Below are 18,682 nucleotides of genomic sequence, written 5' to 3' on the forward strand. Positions count from 1 at the left end.
CATACATCACCCAAGGCCAATTTCCTCCTTGCTCACAAATTGATCACATAGTTAAAGAATAGGAAACATCAGACCAACACCAGCTGCCTGGAGTTTCTTTCTATGTACTGCTATCTACTGCAAACATTCACTTGCAGCATGAAGACAGCTGTCCGTATGCAACCCACAGTCCCTGGGATTTTCTTAACAAACACACCACATATTTGTGCAGGTGACCCTTCCTGCCCTCCTCCTCCTGGGTCCATCTTTCCAGCCAGCATGTGCACGTATTCAATCTGCCATTCATGGGGGTGAGCTCTCCAATGATGAGCTCCTTATCACTTGGGATTGAGCATGAAACTGAAGACAGGGCCTTCAGATTCAAGTTCACGAGTTAAACCTTTGCAATCACTCTGATCACAAGTATTTTGTCTGTCAACTTTTGGCAAATGGGACTGAACTGGGAAACCACAGGGAGGTCTGACTGCATTTACATGTTAGTGTCTCTAAGTAGCTGGACTCTTTCAAGTCCAACCATTCCTATCTTGCAGCCAAATACACTTTGTACTGCCATTTCCACCAGAGGGCAAGGATAAGTCCTTACCAGATATTATAGTTAGGCATGCAATGCTGATCTTTAGGTTTAGTTTTTTTATGTAGATACTGTTGTATTACACTCCCCAGGCTGTTATCCCAAACATTCCTCATTTACAGCTTTGTTATTTTGGATCAGGGTGAATAAAATAATTGGTGGCTAATGACTACAGTCTCACATATGCCACAAGGGGAGGGAAGAAACAGAGGCTGAATTTGTAGCAGAATGAGAAAATACTCATTGGTCTTGTACTATTCACAGAGAGATGCAAATTCTGATGTGCATTCGCATACAGAGGTAATTAAACTAGTCACATGTAGCTACCACAACTTCATGCACATAGGCAAAATACAAATGCAATATGAACAGCAAAAATTTTATACCTTGTAGTTGGAATGTCCAAAAGCAGTCTATACCAACATGCTTACAAATCCAAATTTCCTGTTTTTCCCTGTTTAACTTGTCTACGCGATCAGGGATCAAGCTAAGGCAGAAAAATGAAAGGGAAACTGATGCACAATGAGGAACACTGCATGTGAATCTGTATATGCATGTGTGTTCATGTGTGTGTACACACACAGACATACATGTATTGGCACAGTTATAATTGACACTGGTATCTTCAGGGGAAACAACAATAACCTTACACGTGCAGAAGTTTGTTTAGAACAACAAGAATATCTGCAATGAAAGTCTGCATTTTCTACAGATAACCCAGAGCTTGTAAAGGCAAAGTGAAAACTGTGGAAATAAAGGAACAGCTTTTGTGCATCCCAAGTGATCACTAAGAAGAAATTACCTGGGAACTATGCAGAATACAAATGGCAGAATTATTTATGCATTGAACAAACATCCCTGACTGATGAACTGTGCTTCTGAACGTGTCATCTTTCCAGTAAAATAAAACATGCATTTGATGTAATTAAAGATCCCATGGCAGTGTTTGTATGCATGAGGGAGTTAAACCCTGCATCCTGGCTAAGTTCCAATTTAAATAATTAAATCTTAAAGTTTCCCAGCACTCTCAGTTTTTATTTCCCAGCCTCAGCTGCCACGTTGTTGCCAGGTTAGACCCCAAAGGAGACCACATTAAAGTGAGAGATGAAGTAATTTGTGCTTACAGTTAAATCTCAATGTCTTTTGGGATGCAGCAGATGAAATATAATTTCCAGGGAAGCAAGAGAAGCAAGCTATATCATTAATAGCTATCCATCACCTATATTTTTTTTTCCTTCATGCTTTGGTGACATTATTTTCATTTCTAATAATGCTCCCTATGCCATAATATCAATTAGCTCTAGAGCCAAATGGGACTTAGGGAAAAGGTGGAGAGGAAGAGATTCTGGTTGGAGGTAAAAAGAAGGGAAATAGAGAAAAGCTGTCAGACACTAGAAGGAATGAGATGTGCCAGGGATATTGGAGGCCAGAGGGAATACACTCTGGATAAATCTTTTCATGGTGCATCCAAGCTGTTTCAAGCACAATTCAAGGAGTTGGGAACATAAAGTCAGGCAGGAGAAGTCCACAAGCACAGGACCCAAGCATCAGCATCTTTAGCATCACACAACCCTGATCCTGTTTCACAAATGAATCATGATTTATTTTTAAGATGACATAAAAGAGTCAATATCAAGTTAACAGACCTGTATCCTCTTTGTGCTTGCACACTGTGTATATTGTCTCAGAATACTGGACCCCTAAAAGTACAATACTAACTGTACTGGTTCTTGTGCTGATTGTGTCTTGGCTAAGATACATTAGAAGGATTTATTTATTTATTTATTTAATTCAACTTATATCCCACCCTCCCAGCATAGCAGGCTCAGGGCGGTTTACAACATATTTGAAAAAAATACAAAAATTAACACAATTAAAACAACAGTAAAATACTGCACGATCCTTTATCTGGTGCAGTTGTCATTAAAATTAAGGCTTCACAGATGCCAAGTAAGGAAGGAGGGGTGTCCATTGTCCTAGTTAAATCCTGGGGGAAGAGCTCCATCTTGCAGGCCTTGTGGAACTGTAAAAGGTCCCGTAGGGCCCTGATCTCGTATGGGAGCTCATTCCTTCAGGTAGGGGCCAAAGCTGAAAAAGCCCTGGCCCCAGTTGAGGTGAGACGGATGTCCTTGGGGCCAGGGACCACAAGAAGATGTTGATTGGCAGATCATAAAGCTAATAGAGGGAGAGGCAGTCTCGGAGATATGCGGGTCCCTGGCCGAATAGGGCTTTAAAAGTAAGCACCAACACCTTGAAGTGGATCCAGTACTCAATAGGGAACCAGTGCAGTTCACGCAGCACTGGACAGATATGCAGGGCCGGCCCGAGGGGTTTCTGCACCCTAGGCGAGGCTGCAGATTCCAACCTCCCGGTGGGGCCTGGAAGCCTCCCAGCTGGCCACCCCACTGGGAGCCCAGCAGCAGGGGGGCCGGGTGCTCAGTGGGCGGTGGCGGCTGCTGCTCCAGCGGCAGGTAAGGAGCACTACCAATAGGGGGTAAAGGACTGCGCGGTCCCGGGGCGCGCCGAGGCAGAGGGCTGGCGGGGAGCACCCATGCACTCAGGCGCCAGCAGAAAGAAAGCACAGTGACAGCGATGCAGTGGCCTTAAGTTTGTGCACGGGGAGGGGAGAAGGGAGGAGGGATTGTGTGATTGGAGGAGGGGAAGGGAGGCTGGGAGGAGGTAGGTGGGTGAGGAGCTGGGCTGGGGCTCGAGTGTGCCAGCCAGCCAGCAGCAGGGCGTGCTTGTCTTTGCAAGTCCTGCATGGCGATGCCTATAGCAGCTCCGGCTACCTTGGCTCCCCCGGCAGGCGGCGGCAAGCGCGGCCCCGGTGCGGGCTCCCCTCTCTTCCCCTCTTCCCATTGGCCATGGATAAGGAGAAGTTGCTGGAGAGAGGGCAGGCGGGCAGGATGTGGAGGAGAGCCTCAGGGAGGAGCCGGGGTGCTTTCCCTTGGAGCCCGGCCTCTGGCTGGGGCACTTTTCGGCCTTGGTGCCTTCCCCCCAGCACAGCCTCGTCCTGTTCCCGAGGCAGAAAGCAGCCAAGGGGAGCGCCCTGGGAGGAGAGACGGGCCCAGCAGGTCTCTCCAGATCAGTGCAGGCTTTTGCTGGGGGGGGGAGGCGAAGTTTGGCACCCCCATCCAGGGCCTGCCACCCCATCCAGGGCCCAGCACTCTAGGCAAATGCCTCGTTGGCATAGCGGGTGAGCCAGCCCTGCAGATATGGGCCCTCACAGGCAGTGACATCAGTACCCATGCCGTTTCGTTCTACACCAACTGCAGTTTCTGGAGCAGAATCAAGGGCAGCCCCATGTAGAGAGAATTACAATAATCTAATCTGGAAGTGACCATTGCATGGGTCACTGTAGTCAGAGCTCGGGGAGTGAGATATGGGGCCAACTGCCTGATCTGTCTCAGAAGGGGAAAAAACAGACCTGGCAATGACAGCGATCTGGGCCTCCATAGTTAGTGGGGCGTCCAGGAACACCCCTAGGCTCTTCACATTCAGTGCCAGCACCAATAGGGCCCCGTCAAAGGTTGGGAGCCCAATACCTGATCCCAATGCCCCGCAACCCAGGTACAGGACCTTCGTCTTTGATGGATTCAGTTTCAGTCTGCTCTGCTGTAACCAAGCAGCCACAGCTTATAATGCCCTGTCCAGATTTTCTGGGGCCGAGTCCAGGTGGCCATCCATCAGTAGATAGAGTTCGGTGTTGTCCACATATTGGTGACAACCCAGCCCATACCTCTGGATAATCTGGGCAAGGGGGCACATTAAACAACTTTGGGGAGAGAATCAACCCCTGCGGCACACCACATTCTAGCAGGTGTAACTAAGATGACTCCCCCCCCCAAGTGCCACCCTCTGTCCCTGACCTTGGAGATTGGCATGGAGGAACAGCAGCCACTATGTAAAGCCAGAAATAAGAGCTCCAAACTCCTGTGATGCCAGGTTTCTCTTATATGAAGTACATTCTCTTTTTAGTCGTACTGGAAACACACTCAGATTTCGAAGTCACTCAGCCTACACAGGGAACACACCTAGACTGCATGGCAAACAGAGTTTAATTGGTCTGAATATGAATGACTGCTGCCTGCTTACAAGGTAGGCATAGTGAAAAGTGCCCCAGGATATCACTACCACCTCCAAAGAACTACAAAAGCTCAGTAAAGTGTTCCTGCTTCAGCTGGTACCAAGAGCCTGCAATACTGACACAGAGATTCTTCAAAAGATGTGCTGGATACACAGGGTTATGGACAATCACATCAAGAAGCTGCAACACAAGTGTGGTCTACAGATTCCTTCATACGAGTGGCAATAAGTGGACCAGCACCATGTAACAAATTCTAATGTATTTTTTCCCAGCAATACAGCTGCTTAGGATGTAAACCAAATAGCACAATATACCATAACTGATATGTGAAATAAAAATCCACAGATCTGTATCAAAGTAGTACCTTTGTTGTCACCTCATAGTGGGCAGTCTTCATATTTCAAGGCAACTGAGACTCTAGGTGTTATTGGAAGCACTAAAAAGTAACATTTTATGATTTACTACAATAAATCCGTATCAGTCACATAGCCAAGATCTATCAGCATCCAAATTACTGTGGCATTAACTTAGTCTCCTTTGAAAATTATGATACATGACTGATCTGTGTACAGAGATGTGGGAGGAATCAGTGAATCAAAGAGTTACATTACCTTTCTGTATTCAAATTAGAGGGGGAAAGAAGCCGCAGTATTATCCGTAAGCTTGTAAAGAAAATATGCACAAATAATTGGATACATTGCTATTTTTCTTAACAGAAGGTGTACTGACTTAAGCAACCCAGTTAACTGTCTCTTAGTTGTCTTTGACAGCACTTGCTACTGAATACTGCTTATGACCTTCTGTCCCAAAATAAATGATGCAAGCCTATGTACCTGGACAAGAACACAGAATACCTCCAGGATTCAGAAGCATCTTTATACAGAAAGGAATTAAAATGTGGAATTTGCTGCCAGAGGATGTACTGATGGCTACAGGAATAAACAACTTTAAAAGGGGGTCAGATAGATTTGTGGAGGATAGGTCTATCAGTGGCTACTAGCCATGGTGACTGAGGGGAACCTCTATATTCAGAGACACTAAACCTCTGTATCCAAGAGCCAGGAGGAAAGTTCAGGGGAAAGTCTCAGCCTCTATGCTCTGTTGTTGGCCCTCCAGAGGAACTGGTTGGTCACTGTGTGAGACAGGATGCTGAACTACATGGACAATCGATCTGATCCAGTAGAGCTCTTCTTATGTTCTTAAGCAAACTCCTGTTTTCATAGTTGTTGTTGTTTTTACTTCCAGCAACATGAGAGTGACAAATCCATCATATCCTTGGGGGAGAAACCAGATTTATATCTATCAAAACCAGTAATACACTATGAATTCACTATTTATAAACTTAAGAAGTCTTATATCTTAAATAGGATGATAGTTAAAGGCTCAGGCCTCCTATGGTACACTCAGAGCATTTTCGGTTTTTTTTTTTTAGTTTTATTAGTTTTTCAAAAGTGAAAGAAAAGAGGACGGCAACTACAAACAAAGAGTAACATAGAACAAATGTGGAGTCTGTACTCATTGTAATGACTTAAATTTTACATAAATAGAATCATTCTATTATGCACCTAGACCAGCTTAACCATTTAACAAATAGATCTTATGTTTTAAATGTTATAATCCACGTTTTGCAAAATAATCCTCAATCCATTTATAGAGTCTGGATTGAGGATTATCTCGCAAAATGTGGAATTCTTATACTCATAAAAATACTTTGGATAGCTCATGAATACACTAGGCAAGTTATTTGGAGTAGAGCCATTTTAGTCTCATTGACGCCAAACCATCTAAGACATTGTACTTTAATTTAAAACAATTTAGACCTACTGAAGTCTACACAATTAAAATGGCTCAAATCCAAAGACCAACTACAACTATTTCATGGATCACAGCCACAGTGCATTAATTTAATTACGTATCACTCTTATTTTCTATATTTAGAGTGTGCTATATTTTGCACTCTTCCTTGCAAGGGCAGAAGTATTGTTTAAAAATAGAGCTTTGTAAGAGCTTGGTAAATCAGGATTCAATTAATAATTTTGACCGTTACATCTTCCTACTTTTTCCCAAAGGTAACATACAGATAAGTAAAGGGAATTATTGAATGTAACTGATGTAGTCTCTACTTTGTTCTAATATGCTGGGATTCCAGACTTACTGGGGTCCTGTTTGTGGGCCTATGGGGGGGGGGGGAGAGAAAGGACATGGTGGCCAAATGTCTGTTGGCTGGCAACATCTGGCAGTGTTGGGCAAGGCTGTGTGGTCAGCTGGGGGCCGAGCAGCTGCAGCACCATAGGGAAGCTGTCCAGCCCCTTCTTGGGGTCAGGCAAATTGGGCCAATTGGGAGCGCCAAGGGAGAGGGTGGGGGGTGGGCACCAGCAGGCAGTTAAAAGGTGCTTCCATGCCACCCAGACCTCACCTAGCCTCATGGCTCTTTCCCACCCATCCCTTCCTCTTAAATCTGTGTTAGGCCCTGTTGATGGGGAATATTATTATTCTTTGATGTTATTTTCGGTGTTGGGTTGTTGTTTTTTGGAGGGTAGTGCTTTCACGATTGTTTAACTTATTTGTCACAACTTAGTGGGGTGGTATCAGCATGGGGCCGGATCCATTTTTTGGGTGGAAAAAGCCTGTGTTCCCATTTTCCCTTCTTCTAGGGACCCCCTTAAGGGATTTTGGGGGTGAGAGCTATCAAGTGACACACCCAGCTTGGGGGCTCTTGGGGTTACCCACAGTCCCAAGTGGCAGATGTGATCACACAGTGGCAGTTGTCCTTGTGGCATTCAACATCCTGCCATCCCATGGTTCCCCCCACACCAGTTGGCAGGCTGGGGTGGGACTGGAGTTCATCGACAAGCAGGCGGGTCAGTCGATGCCGGGATCAGTTTGCCCCATGCTGTGCCAAGGCTTTTTACAGCTGCAACCAATAAAGTTGTGGACAATTTTAATCCAAGGATGATTGTAAGAGTGGTTATTAATGACATAAATGTTCCTTTCCTTCCTTTGCCTCCCCCCATGGATACTGAGCCCGCAAATTAAAAATTAACAGCAAATAAAAACCTCATTGCCGTAGTTGGATATTACACAAATTAGAGATGCAGAAGATAAATCAAACCCATGAACGACAAACATTTCCTGCAATTGAGAGTATCATATAAATATTTAGATATGTGATGGTTTCACATATAAATCTGACAACATAACTAATTTGTTGGGTATGAGCCACTGAAAATTATTATACAAAATGTGGAGGTATGTAAACAGCTAAACCAATTGGATGCATGATAGTCCCTGACTGGCAGTGGCTGTGGACTAAGAAAAGTTCACCTGTGAGCCTCTAGCTTGGAATGTTGAGGAACAAACATGAAACCTTATCTATACTAGACAGAGAGAGCTTATAGATAAAGATAGATATGGATATATCTCAGATCAAACCTTTGGATGCAGTGTAAACTAATGATAGATCTGACATTGTACATGCTATTCCAAAGTAAATATAACTTTATATTAAACACTGTCAATTCAACAGACAATGAAAAGCACATTGCAAGTGTCAGCTGATGGCATGTGATGAGCACTGCTTACATAAAATTGCTTTGTTATCCAACCAAGTCCTACTTTGTCAATGTGTATTGACATATTAAAGCCTAAGTTCCAAGTAACATGGTAAAACAGTTGCAAGCACTAGAAAATACTGGTATTCAAATAGTGAATTCATTACATGGTTAATTCACTGTGTGTCAAACCTGGACCTACATTTTACTAAACTATGTATCCAATTAACAGCCAGAACATTATTCTGTAGAACATCTACATTATATTGTAGTGCAAGATGTGGACCTGACATGTGTGACCAAGACCTGGACGAGGGAGGGTGAAACAGTCACCTTAAAAGACCTTGTGGTAACTGTTCACACCAACATGCTTGCAAAAAAGCAGCTTTCAGTCCTGACTCTGACTGCAATGGTAAGCCTTCTTTTTATATTACATTCGTTTTATGTAAACTGCAGCAGAGTGCATACTTCATGGACCAGAAAGATCGCTATCCCAGAAGCACTCCGGCATGTGATAGTCCAAGCCTCCATTTTGCTCAAATCAGGATTGCCACATTTCCCAATAAAGGAATCCATATTCATCAGAAACTCTAATGCTAATTTTCTAGCATGAGAAATAGTGGTGCTGCAGCAGCTCTCAGAGCATGAGAGGGGAACTGAAGAACAAACAAAGCTTGGGGGTCGGAAGGAACCGGAGATCTCCTAAGAAACCATGGCTGGGCACAGAAATAAAATTCCTCTGCCCCTTTGTTGATTGGGAGCAGAGAGACACTAGTAGCAGGATCCAACCCCATGAACATAAGTACCAACTAGAGGGTTTATTAACTGTCTGTATTGTTTTGTTACAATAATTTAGAGAGTACATTAGAATTTATTATTGTAGTGCTACTAGGAAGTGGGTTTGGAATTTACAGCATAGTGGGAGGTGTAGTTATGCACAGTTAGATGGGGTTCATTGTTGATAGGTTAGGTGTATGGCTGTATTGAGGTTTTAGCTATTAGGTCACTTAATTTGTAGCTGCTATATAATTTGCAACAATTTGTAATGAATCTACCATCCATTATAACATTGGGTTATTGTTTCGTGGCAGTGGGGAGGGAGAGGAGATGGTTTTGGTCAACATCAAACGTGCCAGCATCAGGCTGGGGATCCTAGTGACCTAGAGAGAGCAGTGGGAGAAGGTACTGGAATGGAAGGAGACAGAGATATGGTCATGCTCAGCATCCTTCCAACCTTTGTCCAATCCCAAGATATGTTGGTGAGAGGGCCAGGAAAATGCATACCCCTTTGAGACTGATGTTGTGGAATGCCAGGTCCATCAATAATAAGACCATGATGCTGCAAAATTATATTGCAACACAAGATGTGGACCTGTCATGCATGACCAAGATCTGGGTGAGGGAGAGTGGAACAGGTGCCTTAAAAGAGCTGACCCCACCAGGCTTCTCGGTCCTTCAACAGTCTTGAACTGGGGGGCGGGGGAGGGGTAGCGATACTCATCCAAGAGGGTTTTTCCTTCAGGGCATTCCCCATCCCAAATATCACCAGCATTGACTGTGTGGGCCTAGGGTGGGATTCTGAGGAGAATCTGTCTGTTTGTCTGGTGTACCGTCCACCTAGCGCCCCAGCAGACAGCCTACCAAACCTGCTAGAGGTAGTAGTAGGCTGGGCCTTGGAGTTCCCAAGACTGGTAGTTCCTGGGGATTTCAATGTCCATGCCGACACTGCTTCCTCTTTGCAGGCATCGGATCTAGATTCCATGGCAGCACTGGGACTCTCCCAGATTATTTCAGGTCCCACACACCTAGCAGGTCACATGCTGAATTTGATCTTTGGCATGGGGATGGATATAGATCTGATGGTTAAAGTTGAAGTGCCATGGTCAGATCACTTTGCCCTGAAAGCCCAGTTGAGTGTCTCAGTCCCCCTGTCTAGGCAGCGAGTGGATTTATGCTCACCTGTGGAGTCTAATGGAACCAATTGGATTCCAGAACGCTCTGCGGGATCTGATGCCCCCCAGCAATTCATTATATGCGCTGATAGAAAACTGGAATTTCCATCTCTCTGAAGCCATTGATGAAATCACTCCCTGGTTTCCTCTTTGCTCCTGACCTAAATTATCCCTTGATATACTATGGAACTCAGGGGGATGAAGCAGGAACTCAGATGACTACTGCAAATTTGGTGGCAAACTCATGACGAAGCTATATGAACATCTAATAGGTTTATGAAATCCTATGAGGTGGTGGTGAAGGCTGCTAAAAAGGAATTTAGTACAGCTACCACTGCATCCACTAGCTCTCGCCCAGCACAATTGTTTAGGGTAATTGCATCTCTTATTTATCTCACCGCGAGAACTCAGAATGTTAGGAATGTGGCCATTGGCTGTGAGGCTTTTGTGGATAAAGTCTTGTCACTCCACCATGACCTTCCAGCCAACATTGATACAGTATGTGAACTGGAGGCTCCTTGGCGGTCTTTGAATTCAGTATTTGACAACTACAGATGATTCTCCTGGGCTGATGTTGACAGGATTCTGGGTGCTGGTAGGCCAACCACTTGTCCCTTAGACTCATGCCCCTCATGACTTTTGAAGGCCAGTGGCGAGGGAATATGCCCCCCCGGTACACATTATCAATCTGTCCCTGGGTTCAAAGGTCTATCCAGTGGACTAAAAGAGGCTGTAGTTGTACCATTCTTCTAAAAACCAACCTTGGCTCCTATGGATCCCTCCAATTACTGTCCAATCTGTGCTGTGTGAGCTGTACTGGCTCCAGGTGGAGCACTAGATCAGGTTCAAGGCTTTGGTATTAACCTTAACAGATTGGAAGCCACATATTCCCTCCTGGTATACCCCCCCGAAGAGCACTGCACTTGGCAGATAAGAACCTATTGGTGGTCCCCGGCCCAAGAGACATCCAGCTGTTCTTGACCAAGGCCAGAGGACTTAATGCGGTTCCGCAGGGCATGCAGGGCAGAGATGTTCCTCTAGGTGTTTGGTTGAGGACAGTGATGGTTTCAGTCTGTCTGGCACTCCTGTTTTTCCTGTCCCCCCTGTGAGGCAATGGCACATTGGTAGTTTTAACACCATCTTATTAGGTTAATAGGACGGGTTCCAACAGTATAAATACAATACAATTGAAACCACATTAAAGCACAATATAAAACAACAGTTCATATGTACCATACAACTCTAGTAAAAAAACCAAACCTCAGTGGTTGATGGTGCTAGAATTTAAATTTGTTGGAGATCTATAAGATTTAGGATCTCAGACCCTGGCGACAGATGGGGGCCGACCCAAGGAGGGGGACGCCTGCTGCCTCAACCAAAAGCCTGGTGGAAGAGCTCCATCTTGCAGGCCCTGCGGAATTGTAATAAATCCCACAGGGCCCTGATCTCACATGGGAGCTAATTCCACCAGGCAGGGGCGAGGGCTGAAAAGGCCCTGGCCGAGACAAGTCAAACGTCCCTGTTGGTTGGTGGACCTTAGTGTCCTATGGGGCTCATATGAGGAGAGGTGGTCTCGAAGGTATGCTGGCCCCTGGCTGTATAGGGTTTTGAAGGTAAGTACCATCACCTTGAAACGGATCTGGAATTCGATAAATAAATAAGTTGCTATGTTTATGACCTGGAACCACTTGATCCCCTATTAAACTGTCTTATAACTTCAATTTTCTTCAGTGGCCTTGTTTTGTGTGAACACATTATCTGATCTACACTGTGTGGCCAACAGAGATGAGGCTTTCTTGTTAGTAGCCCCTTGACTGAGGATTGCCTTCTTCACTGTTATACATCTGGTATTTGGAGCTTCAAGCACAAAGAAGGGGGAAAGAACATGCATTCTTGTGCATTCAGACTTGTGAATGATCCCTCCCCCACTCCCCAAAATCCCTATTTCTATAGGCAGTTATTTCTGGACGTTGGCTCCTTATGCCATGATGTTTTTATTATCATGGGCCGTTATTTTAATTTATACTACTCATTGATAATGGCCAAAGAAACCTTTCAATTGAGGGGCAAGATGTGGACATTTTATATAAAATTTCAAAATCACTCTATCGATGAATCACTTACTATACATGAAGAAGCAGTGGTGGCAAATGACAGAATATAGAAGCAAATAACAGAACATAAAAGCATCCTTCCCAAATCCTGGGAAGGCCTTCATCCAAGCATGTCTTTCCACTTTTAATTTATTTATTTAATCCATTTTTGTTCAACAGCTTTCATTCTGACAAGGCTCTCAAGATGGCTTTCACTTGTTTAAAAAGTAAATAGTTACTACATGAGATTCCAAAATGGCAATGGCTCAACCGCCCAATTTAATTAAGGTGAAGTTTCCCTCCCGAAAAAATGAGTTTCTTTATCTGAGGTTCTATTTCACAAAAAGCAGAAACAAACAAACAAAAGTATTAAAACTCAATAAAAATAGTCTGTGACAACAAACAGGTCACGGAACAGCCATAAAAACAATAAATGACAAAACATAGCTTAAAATAGCATTAAAATAATAAGAGAGTGATGATAAGCAGAGCCAGGGAATTTGGAAAAAAGATGCAACAATCCTCAAATAAAGGACTAAGAAATAAGGTATATGTTTCTATCTGGAACCTGAAACTAAGCAGTCTTGACCCCAAGTAGGTCTCTGTGGGGGAGAGAGCCTAGAGGAAATTAGAGAAGGTCCTATATTGAATATCTATCCATCATGCTTCTAGAGGTGGAGGAAACAGTCATGAAGAATCTTCACTGACGCACACTCACATATGGGGAGCAGATGGCTCTTTCAGTATCCCAGTCCCAGATCGTTTGGACATTAAATAATTAGCAACTTGCATTATACCCAGAAGAGAACAGGTAGCTTACATTTTTTTTAACAAAAGGCAGAACATGTTCTCTTTACGCTATGCCAGTTGGCAACTGCTGCATTCTGTATTAACAGAAGCATTTGAACAATCTTGAGGGCAGCTCTACATATAAAGGGATGCTCAAACACTTGATGGTTTGCCTCACATTCTGTTCACCAGTAGCACTCAGGCAGCCAACCTGTTCACAACCTGTTTGTATCTATTTGCAAGAACAGGCTACTTGCAATCATCAGAAACCAACTCCTGATGATGATGATGATGATGATGATGATGATGATGATGATTTATTTATTTCTTTTTGAGGGGGGGGGAAGCTGATTCCCAGCAGAACTTGGAGATCAGATAGAAGTTGGGGTCTTCTGATCCCTACCCTGGAAACTTTGCTGCAGAGAGCTGGGGAGATCAGAAGAATTTTGTTTTCCCCAACCCCAGGGCAAGTGAAGGGGGGCAAGTAAAACATTAACTTATGAACTCCAACATCACTGTGCAGCAATGTTTCTGAGGGAGGACAGGGATTACAAACACATTCCCAGCTGATTCCCCCATCAGTTGTGAGTTGTTTCTGATTCCCTCTGTAGCTTTCCTGTGTGCCATCATAACAATGCTAGGACACAGAAAAGTGTTGGGGGAGCAGAACACAATGTCCAGCTGATCCCCCATCAGCTGTGTGTTGGCTTCTGACAACAGGCAGCTGCAAACATGTTTGGCAGCTGTTCAAATTGCTCAATGGAATCTGAACATAAGCTTGATCAGCTCATGGTCTGATAAATAGGGTACGTTCAACTGCCAAACAGGTTACCTGAGAAATTCATGAATTCATGGCATCCCTACATATAAAAACAACAGAATAGTTACAGCTGGGTAGAAAACAGTCCTTCCTGCCTGCCTGCCTTTGCAAGACACTAGTTATTATTACATTACTAAAACTTATCATTGGCTCCAAGACTTTTCTTAGCAAATACAATCTTTGACAATTCAGCTCAAGTTTAAGAGTATTTAAACTGCCTACTCACTTTATCACTATAACTGACACTCTGTATCCAGACATCCAGAATACCACCACACCAAATAATATATTATGACATCTTAAAGCAGACTACAATTAACGTATAGACCATCAAATTATAAGGACATACTCATTACATTAATCCAATAGTTAGATGCTAAATATAGTAGAATCTATTTCTCTCTTCTTAGTCAGGAACACATTCTACAACTCCACTGTAATTTTAATAAGGTGCATGAGAACTCTCAGAATGTGTCACGGTAGGGGAGATTTAGGGGTTCAGGCTTATCCCTAGGATCCCCAACACCATTAGGGTTCTTTTTTACAGGTGAATGAAGTCTGACTAGAGAACTCAAGCCTCCAGAGGGAGAGAGACACAGAGAGAACAGTTTCCTTTAATCAAAAGTATTTATTAATTCTTACAATTCTTAAAACCATACACAAGTAAAACTCAATAGCATATGGAAAATTCCAATACCAGATATCTCCCTTATAAATAAAAGCCGAATGGTGGTGGCACTTCTCTAGAACATTCCACACGCTCCAAAATCAGTTTGCTCTCTGATCTGTCATTCAGAGGGTCTCCCTATCCACTAGCTGCTTTGCCTCAGTCCTGCCTCCAAGATTCTAAACATTTTGCTGTTCTTCTCCCCCCCATAGCCAGTCAGAACACAGAGGTTATTTGCATATGCAGCCTCATTGGCCTTTGCCTTGGAACATAGAGGTCATTTGCATATGCGACTTGATTGGCTTTTGCCTCTAACATTCTAAACAGTTTTCTGTTCTGAGGTAGTTTGGTGTAGTGGTTAAGTGCACGGACTCTAATCTGGGAGAACCGGGTTTGATTCCCCACTCCTCCACTTGCACCTGCTGATGTGACCTTGTGTCAGTCACAAGCTCTGGCACAGCTGTCCTTGAAAAAGAGCCGTTTGTGTCAGAGTTCTCTCAGCCCCACCCACCTCACAGGGTGTCTGTTGTGAAGAGGGGAAGGGATAGGAGTTTGTAAACCGCTCTGAGACTCCAAGTGAAGGGCGGGTATAAATCCAATCTCTTCTTCTTCTTCTAAAATGTGTCCAATCTCCAGGTGAGGGTTGGAGATCCTTCAGAATTACAACTGCTTTCCAGATGGCAAAGATCAGTTCCCCTGGAGAAAATGGTGGGCTCTGTATCCTTATATGCTGCTGAGGTGCCCCCCATATGACAGCCAATGTGACGTAACGGTCAGGGCTTCAGAGCACAGGAGAGGCTGCAGGTGGGTGGGGGGTGGAAAGCTGAAGAGTGAGGGGGAAATAAAGGTAGGTTGATGATTGGCTGGGAAGGAAATAGGTTGCCAACTCCAGGTGGGAAATTCCTGGAGATGTGAGGGATGGAGCCTGGAGAGGGTGAGGTTTCAGGAGGCGTGGGACCTCGGACAGGTACAAAGCCATAGACTCCACCCTCCAAACCAACCATTCCCTTCTGGGGAACCATCGTTGCCAATCCCCAGGTGAGGGCTGGAGATCACTCAAAATTACAACTGTTCTTTAGGTAGCAGAGATCAGTTCCTCTGGAGAAAATGGTGGACTCAGTGTCATTATACCCTCCTGAGGTCGCCACAGCAAACTGACACTGAGTGTCCAAGGCTGGGGCACCCGCCCAGAGCCTCTTTCTAGAGGCCGTTGTATTTATTTCCACAACAGGACTTTTTCCTAGTAGTGTATACTTCAGAAAGAACAAGGAATATTCCAAGACTGTGGGAAGACTTCACTCAAGCTGAGGTGGGGTGTTCGCCCAAAAGCCCCGAACATTTTCAGCCAATAGGAATCAGGGGAGGTGACCTGCTAAGTACCAGCCCATCCTAAGCTGATAAAATGAACGTTTGCTAGTATGAACTTTTGCCAGATATATTTAATTAACTGGAATGTCAAAAGACCTAGACATATATGTTTAGGCTTTAGAGCCTGGCACTTGGAAGGGCGGGGAATGTCAAATATGAATTTGAACAAAGGCACATCTACAGGGCAAGGCTTTAGTTTTTATACCTAGGCTGCCAGCAAAAGAGCAAAGACTTATGGGACAAATAACCTAACAGAGAGACATAAGTTAATTCAAACTAATATACCAGAATACAGAAAGACAGGAATCACCCAGTCTCATTTATAATTCTGCCACAGCCTGATTTTCAAAATCTTAGTCACACCTGTAACAATTAGTCTTCTAAAATTTGTTTACTTACACTCATTAAATAAAAAAACTCATCCATCAATCCCATCTCATTTTACATTCTATATATACATGTGTCGTTTCTCTATCCAAGGATATGACATTCCTAAGATTAATTCTACTAACTTATCGTATTCTCTTATCGAGCTTCATAAATCTATTCACAATCATTTTATAAATACAGATTGTCAATTCAACAGCCTTATAATGGATTTCTATAAATCATATGCCTCAATATTTTTTTAAAAAAATACCTACTTGGATTATTCTGGCCAACTGTGTTATTGATATTACTAATTATACTTTATAGAATAAGTGTACACACAAAATCTTTAATATATAATTGACTTGCTTTCCAAGAAAAAAAGACAGCACTTTAATTCTTAATATTGCTCTGATAAGTATAGAAACCTTTAATTCAGTTGTAAGCATATGAAAAATAATTCCAAACATTTTTTCTTCAGAACCTCAAGACGAAAGTTAACCCATCTCTGAGCTAGAAGTGGAAGTTCCTTAAAATTACAGTTCTATGTATACCCATACAACCAGTTTCAGACAGTATTCCTTAGGGTCCAAAAGCCATTTCACAATTGTCGACTTCTATGCCTTCAGTGTACCTAAAGTTGTATCAATGCATTACATAGCTATTAGTCTACTTGGATAAGGCCATAAAATGTAAAGCTGGCAAGTAGTAAAATAGATTTTTATACCCAATTAAACCATTGGGGGGGAGGGACCAAAAAACAAAACAAAACAAAAGCTATACTGAAATCCAAGTGTAGGTCGAGACTTACAGATGAACATTTACATGACTTTTAAGGATGTCTTTCACAAACCTTGACTTGGACATTAATACCTTGGCTAACAGAAAACAGCCAAAAAATCACACTGACTAGGTAAGCATGTGTAGCTTGATAAAAAGATCCCGCAGTAAAATATTGTTCTAAAATGGATTGTGTTCAAGTTAACATTTCTTCATTGATCTCTGAATATTTACTTTTGATTTAAATAGGTAGGTTAATAATTTTGTTACATTTTGATTTAAGATGTGGCCCTTTTTAGTCATTGGACACTCTAATGCAGCCCTTGTGTGCCAGAAGGTTGGGGACCCCTGTCCAAAATGCATGCATAGTTCAATGTGTTGTTCTATTCCATGGTTTCCCAACTTTATTCAGCTTGCAAGCACACTTGGAATTTTGAAAAGGAGTAGGTGGTACCACTACAAAATGACTGATAAAGAGCAGGACCAGTAACACAATGCTGGACACAAGGGGCACAGATAATCAGAAAATGTAGGAAAGTTCAAAGCCAACAGTCTTTCTGTAAAGGAAGCAGCTGCTTCCAAATGAATGCTTCCAGAAGATGGAAAGGTGACGCTCCTGTGCTTTTCTAAAGTACCTCCTGCTCCAAGGAGGTAGAAAAAAGCTGAGATCAGTTCTGTGTTTTGGCAAAGAAATATTCTTTTGTTTCAGTTGTGAAAGACAGAGAAGGGTTTGCTCCTTGCACAGGGGGAGTCCGAAGTCTGAAGACATAAGGACATCCAAGTCTATAGTCAAGATGAGAGTGTACAGCTGTGACCAGTGTTCCCTTTAAGCTGAGTTAGTGTGAGCTAGGTCACAGTTTTTTAACCTCCAGCTCACACATTTCTGTCTTAGCTCAGAGAGGATGGCTCCAGAGCAAACTAATTTATGCAGTAGCCAAATCACTTGCTCACAACTTTAATACCAGAAGCTTACAAAGTAGAATGTTTGCTCACAAGACTCCACAGCTTAGAGGAAACATTGGTTGTGACACGCCTCAATTGAATGAGCTCAACTTTTTGGCAGCCAGTAAGTGGGTAGGAAGCAAGCTCCCATTTATTTTTTCTGTTGTACTCAACACCCTTTGGATATGATTCCTCAAGAACTGAGCAGCAAACAGGTACCAGGAAATACATGGATGGTGCCCATTGGTGCCATACTGGGAATCACTGAAAGCCTGGGGAAGATGAGGTTATTTAGTGATGATATACCCTATTACTTAGAAATGGGTATCAAAGAAATGAATATATACTCACAGGCCCCGGCCACACGTGCCGGAAAACGTGGGGGGGAGGCGTGGCTATTTGCGCCGTCGCATTCTGATCAACCATTATGCGATCAGATGCGATGGTGGCACACAGGGGTTTTGTCCTTTGGTGTGCGCTGCAAAGAGGACGGCCAGAGGGAATAGGCGTGCGCCGGTGCGATCACACTGAACGAGCTTGTCTGCAGCCCATGGCAAACCATTTGCTAGTAGATCTTTGCAGGTACTTTTTAACTGAGCATCTTCGGCAGTGTGCCACGGGTTGGCCACGGGTGCACTACACTTCCCAGATATTGCGGTGTGATTGCGCCCTGAAAATCCACCCAGCATTTGT

The sequence above is a fragment of the Gekko japonicus genome, unplaced genomic scaffold (assembly GCF_001447785.1).
Source record: "Gekko japonicus isolate JY-2015 unplaced genomic scaffold, Gekko_japonicus_V1.1 scaffold2108, whole genome shotgun sequence".
NCBI lineage: Eukaryota > Metazoa > Chordata > Lepidosauria > Squamata > Gekkonidae > Gekko > Gekko japonicus.